Source organism: Neophocaena asiaeorientalis, unplaced genomic scaffold, assembly GCF_003031525.2.
Source record: "Neophocaena asiaeorientalis asiaeorientalis breed wild unplaced genomic scaffold, Neophocaena_asiaeorientalis_V1.1 scaffold1212, whole genome shotgun sequence".
Lineage (NCBI taxonomy): Eukaryota > Metazoa > Chordata > Mammalia > Artiodactyla > Phocoenidae > Neophocaena > Neophocaena asiaeorientalis.
This window is the reverse complement of record NW_020174248.1, coordinates 177-6,784: the sequence shown is the minus strand read 5'-3', so window position 1 is coordinate 6,784 and position 6,608 is coordinate 177. Positions and strand designations below refer to the sequence as shown.

At 40.3% G+C, this 6,608-nt stretch overlaps 1 pseudogene; it reads left to right on the top strand.

Moving 5' to 3' along the window:
• LOC112406450 (uncharacterized) overlaps positions 1-1,303 on the top strand; it is a 21,985-nt pseudogene extending 20,682 nt beyond the window's left edge.
• Positions 1,304-6,608: the final 5,305 nt, after the last annotated feature.

The following is a 6,608-nucleotide window of genomic DNA, read 5'->3' as shown; positions in this document are numbered from 1 at the left end:
CATTCCTGCTGTGTTCCTGCATGCATTCACTTTCTTTCGATTTGAGATTAGTGTCACACAGCTTCTCTTCTCCCCTCAAAACTCCAGTCCTTCCTCCTTCATCTTCACTCTAAGCTTACAAATATATTAAGTGACCTATTAAGACATTTCCACTTGGATGTCTACTAGACATCTCAAACTTAACATGTCCAAAAAAAGAACTATTGGTTTCCCTATAACCTATCCCTCCTGAAGTCTTTCCTGTCTCAAGAAATGAAAATTCCATCACTTCAGTTGCTTATGCCAAAAACCTTAGCATTATCATTTATCGTGTTCAATCTCCTATTCTACATGCAATCCGTCAGCAAATTTTGTTAACTGTACCCTCAAAAGTATATCTTAAGTTTGATCATTTCTCACCATTCTTCTACTGCTCTTCCGCAGCCATACTTCGTTCCTGGGGTTTTTTTTTTTGAGCATGCCAAGCCATTCCTAACTTAGAGTCTCTGTACTTGGCTGTTTTCTCTGTTTAGAATACACTTTTTTTCTGGATTTTTCACATGATTTTCTTCCAGAGTCCCTTATATCTTTGCTCACACGTCTCCCTATCAGAGAGGTCTTTTGGGACTTCCCCATATCAATGAGCAGCCCCAAGACATTGTATGCTGTCTTACTCTACCTTATCTATTTATTTTATTGTCAGTGTCACCTCACTAGAATGTAAAACCCATGAGAGCAAGGACATTGTCTGTTTTATTCACTGCTGTACCCCCAAGGCCTAGAAAAGTCCCTGGCACAAAGAAGGCCCTGGCACTCAATAACTTTGTTGAATGAAAGATTGAATGAGCTACCCATGTCTCCTCAAGTCTTTCAGATGACACTATTTGGACTGAGCAAATATATCCTGGAGTCCCAAAACACTTTTAATGTTAAAAAGCTATTATTGCTTTTATAGGTGATCGATTTCAGAAAGTGGAATTAGCCCTGACAGGCTCAGGACTTCCTGTCTTATTACAGTTTGATCTGGGAAGGGTCCTTAATTTTGCACCTTGTTTCATGGGTGGACGTTCAGAGATTCAGTGTATTATGCAAAATTGATCCAAATCACTTCCTGTGATGTACCGCTTTAAAAAAACTGCACATTTTAAAGTTGATCCTCAAAAGGGCAAGATAGATGAAGGATGTATGCAGGTAAGATAATCATTCTGTGCTTTCACATGCTTTAAATATTTTAAGGTTGGCTAAAAAACCATGCAGAGGATTAAAAGCTACATTTGTTGTACCAGTGTTTATAAATTTTATCTCTTTTGTGACCTAGTTATGAATACTTCTGTATTGGTACCTATACAATACCCATAATTATTTGTTAAGTGCCTTTCATATGCCAGGAAAACCACTTGACACCGTAGGGAATGTAAAGTACAAAACATAGTTACTGCTTCTAAGGATTTTTTTTTTTTTTTTTTTCTGAGAGAATATTTATTTACCTATGTGCCCAGGAGGTTGGCCCCTAAACTTAAATATCCAGCATGGAGCTTTGGCCCTCCCACACGAGGGTGGATGCAGGAATGGATCCTGGAGCCCTTGTCTAGGGCAGTAGAACCCAGGAACCAGAGATGGGATGCACCTGAGCCAGCGGCTGCTGATAGCAGCAAAAGGTGAAAAGGAGGTGGGAACCAGGAACTCATCCCAACCGCAGAGCTGCCGAAGGTTGGTCAAGCTTCGGTGCACACATGTGGGAGAATTGGAAGTCCAGTGCCATGTGCAAAGGCTGGGACCCAGGTGTCCGCCCCAGTGCCAGCTAACTCAAGACAGGAGAGAGGGGGTGGTGGCAGTTTTGCCACCAAGAGGCCCAGGTCTTAACACTCCTGTGAGGTGAGGTGGTAGGGGGGAAAGCGGGCACTGTAGTCTGAGTACTTGCTTACTTGCTGAGGGATGCATCCCCCAAGGCCAGCTCTTCAGAGGCTGGTGTGGAAGGCGCCCTGCAACCACTGGTCATGGGCATAGTGCGTCTGGGGCACAGTGAAGGGTGGCGGGTTGAGGGGCAGGCTGGTATCAGGAGGCTCGTCGTCATCAGATAGGCCAGTGTCGGGTGGGTAGGAGCTGAGTGTAGGGAGGGCCAGTCTTGTCACAGGTGCTTTCAATAGTTCAGGATTGACTCGTACAGCGCCCCCAGCTGGCACAGCAGGGACGCGTCTCGGCCAGGAGTAGCCCGTCATGGCCCAGCGGATGAATTTCTATGCCGCCTCCTTCCCTCCAGCGCTCCGCCAGGTAAGAATTTTTTAATGCATTAAGGAAGCGTAAGACATACAAACAGGTAGGGTTCAAGAATGCAAGGTATCTTAGATCTGTAACAAGGTGATATAGAAACTCCAGCCAGGTAGAAAGGTCTTCCATCATAGTAACATATGAGCCAGACCTTGAAGGTTCAGTAGAAGTTTCTAATTGGAAACAGATGATACTTAATTGACCGAGGCCGTGTACTGCTGGTGCAGAGCAGAAAAGTTGAATGACGAAGCACACCTGTGAGCACCAGGACAGCTTGTGGATGTCAGTCTGCTTTGCTCTTTCTCACTACTCAGACAGCTCTTTCCCAGATCCTCTAAACCAGGGGTTGGCGGACTATGGTCCACAGGCGGCCTGCCGCCTGTTTCTTTTTTTTGTTGTTGTTGTTTATTTTAAGTAAACTGCTATTGGAACGTAGCCCCTCTTACTTGTTGCCTATTGTCTATAGATGCTTTAATGCTACAAGGGCAGAGTTGAATAGTTGTGAGAGTTGTATGGTTTCATAAAGCCTAAAATATTTACTGTGGTAATTAACAGAAAAAGTTTGCTGAGCCTTGCTCTAAACAGTAGCAAACATGAGTGCCTTCAGTTTCACCTCAGGTTCTTATGTTATCATCTTTCCTCCAATGCATAGTGATATGGTTCATAAAGTTATTGATGGAAGCTTTCTCCCAGTTGCAGTTAAGAAATGTTGTATACATGTTTAAATGCATGCAGTTCATATGTATAACTCTTCCTGCTTCGTTAGAATGACACTCCTTCCACAGTTTTAATAGAGCTAATTAGTCTTCACAGAATAACAAGTGTTAACCACTTTATGCAAAATGCTTTCTTTTTAATGGTTTCTTAGACTTTAGTCTAAGTCTCTTAGTCCTACCAGCATAATTCATTTTCTCCAGTAACCTGCATATCTTTCAAAACATAGCTGATTTTCTCTGATCAGAGAAACTGACAAGGATCACAGGAATCTGGTCAATTTCTCTTAGCAGTCAGCTCCAAGTGTTAAAGACTTTGAAAGACACGATTACCGATTTCCTACAGAAGCTCTTCACACCAGGATAAGAGAGTGGAGGTGGAAGTTGAGAAAGAAAGTGGTGAGAGGAGCAAAATGAGTGAAAGACTGAAAATAGCAGTGCTACAGAAAAGATGGGAAATAATAGCACAAAGGAAACAAAGGCTAAGGTGAATTTATAATGTGGAAGGATATGTCCTACATCCTTTGTGTTGCTTTACTCTTGCTAGCTAAAATGTTTCAGAACCTGTTGTGGCATCCAACCTCAATTTGGTTAGCATTATCTTAAGAAAGGGCTAAGTACCCAGGAAACGAGAAAATTTACAGCATGAAATATATAGTGCAAAATGATAGCAATAGGATGTTTTTTAATATATGGTAGGCATAAAATTAGTAACAGTAGATTAGGGATGGGCTGTTCCTAGTGGTTATGTTGAGAAAATGTGTAGGATGGCCAACAATTTAAGTGGATATGATATGAAAAGGTTAATTCAGTTTGAGTGTAGAGGGGGAGTCTGAGTGTTTAGAGAAGATACATGGGTGACAGCTGATAAATATGTGGCTGAGCAGGTAATGAATCACTGTTGAGAAAAGAACATTTAAAGAGGGTATAATAAAGGGTCTTTCCTTTCATTATTAAATGAAAACTGTTCTGTTCACAAAGGTTTTTAATTTCTGTAATGCAAGACAGACCTGAAGTATATTTGCCACTTAAATTTAGGTCAGCATATAATCTTCTGGGCATAAAAAGAAATATATACTTTTGTGCATCTCTGAAACCAATTTGGGAATTTCACATTGAGAGGGGCTCCTGGGAACACCATATGCTATATAAAATTTTCAAACTCAAAAAAGAACCCCATAAGGGACTTCCCTGGTGGTCCAGTGGTTAAGAGTCTGTGCTTCCACTGCAGGGGACGTGGGTTCAATCCCTGGTCGGGGAACTAAGATATCCTGCATGCTGCGTGGCTTGGCCCCAAAAAACCCAAAATACCAAAAAACCAAAAAAAAAACCCCATAGCTGATAGTTAATTTCTTAACATAATTTTTAGCCCTCTACATTTCTGGATTTCTTGAGCACTTTAGTAAGTTTCAAATTACTAAAAAGTGAATGTAGGGAATGTGGGGGACACTGGAGAAGTATGACTTCCACAGGCTGGTCAAATAGCCTTTGAGTATTTGGAAGTGTGGTAAGATTATTCTTTTCTTTTAATACCAGCTTTATTGGAGCATAATTCACACACCATAAAATTTACACATTTAAAGTATACAATTCAGTGGTAATTAGTATATTCACAGAATTGTGTGGCTATCAGCACGAATTCCACAACATTCTCATCACTCCAAAAAGAAACACAATGTCCATTAGTGGTCACTCCCCTTGCTCCCCATTTCTTAGCCCCTGGTAACCACTAATCTATTTTCTATCCCTCTAAATTCCCCTGTTCTTGACATGGCATATAAATACAATCATATAATATGTGGACTTTGGTTTCTTTGATTTAGCATAATATCTTCAATATTCGTCAATGTTGACATAGGTCTCATTACCTCATTCCTTTTTATGGCCAAATTATATTCCATGGTATGGCTATACTACCTTTTGTTTATCCATTCATCAGTTGATGGCCATTTGCATTTGTTCCACCTTTTGGCTGTTGTGAAGAATGCTGCTATAAACATTCATGTCGAAGTTTTTGTATGGGTAAGTTTCCTTATGTATGTATGTATGTAGTTTTTACTATAGAAAAAGTTACGTAATAAAACAAAAGGAAACTTTAGAACTTCTAATACAGATCAAGGTGCTCTGAAGGGATGTGGCAGTAAATATATAGATTATAATTGCCCCACACTTCCCCAGTCTTACCCTTAACATTTTTTTTTTTTGTCCTCAGCTTTATTGAGGTATAATTGACAAATAGGAATTGTATATATTTAAGGTGTACAACTGTTTGGATATATGTGTACGTTGTGTAATGATCACCACAATCAAGCTAACTAACATATTCATCACCTCACATTGTTACAGTTTGTTTTTAACCTCTTACCAAATTGCAGGTATACAATATAGTATTGTAACTACATTAGAACTGCAAAATTTACTCATCTATTTTTTTTTTCTTTTTTTTTTTTCCCGGTACGCGGGCCTCTCACTGTTGTGGCCTCTCCCGTTGCGGAGCACAGGCTCCGGACACGCAGGCCCAGCGGCCATGGCTCACCGGCCCAGCCGCTTTGCGGCATGTGGGATCTTCCTGGACCAGGGAATGAACCCGTGTCCCCTGTATCAGCAGGCGGACTCTCAACCACTGCGCCACTAGGGAAGCCCTACTCATCTTGAGTAACTGAAACTTTGTACTCTTTTGACCAACATCTCCCAATTTCCACCCCCTCCCTGCCCCAGCAGCCACCATTCTACTCTCTCCTTCTATGAGTTTGACTATTTTAGATTCCATGTATATGCCACATATAAAATTCATGTACTATTTGTCTTTCTGTGTCTGGCTTGTTTCACTGAGCATAATATCCTCCAGGTTCATCCATGTTGTCAAAAATGGCAGAATTTCCTTCTTTTTTAAGGCGGAATAATATTCCATTGTGTGTGTACTATATTATTTGTATTCATTAATTGGTGAACATTGAGATTGTTTTTGACTCTTGGCTATGGCAAATAATGCTGCAATGAACATGAGAATGCAGATACATCTTGGAGATACTGATTTCATTTCCTTTGGTTTTATACTCAAAAGGGGGATTGCTGGATCATAAGGTAGTTCTATTTCTAATCTTTTGAGGAGCCTTCATACTATTTTACCTAATTGCTGTATCAGTTTACATTCGCAACAACAGAAAATAAGAGGTTACCTTTTCTCCATAATCTCACCAACCTTTGTTATCTTACTTTTTCGATAAATGACCATTTCAAAAGGTGTGAAGTAATAGCTCATTGAGGTTTTGATTTGCATTTCCCTGATGCTTAGTAATGTTGAGCACCTTTTCATATACTGTTTGTCATTCATATGTCTTCTTTAGAGAAATGTCTATTCAGGTCCTCTGCCCACTTTTTTTTTAGTAGATTTTTTTTTAACATCTTTATTGGAGTATAATTGCTTTACAATGGTGTGTTAGTTTCTGCTTTATAACAAAGTGAATCAGCTATACATACACACATACCCCATATCTCTTCGCTCTTGCATCTCCCTCCTACCCTCCCTATCCCACCTAGGTGGTCACAAACCACCAAGCTGATCTCCCTGTGCTATGCGGCTGCTTCCCACTAGCTGTCGATTTTATATTTGGTTTTACTGTATTTACGTTTGGTAGTGTATATATG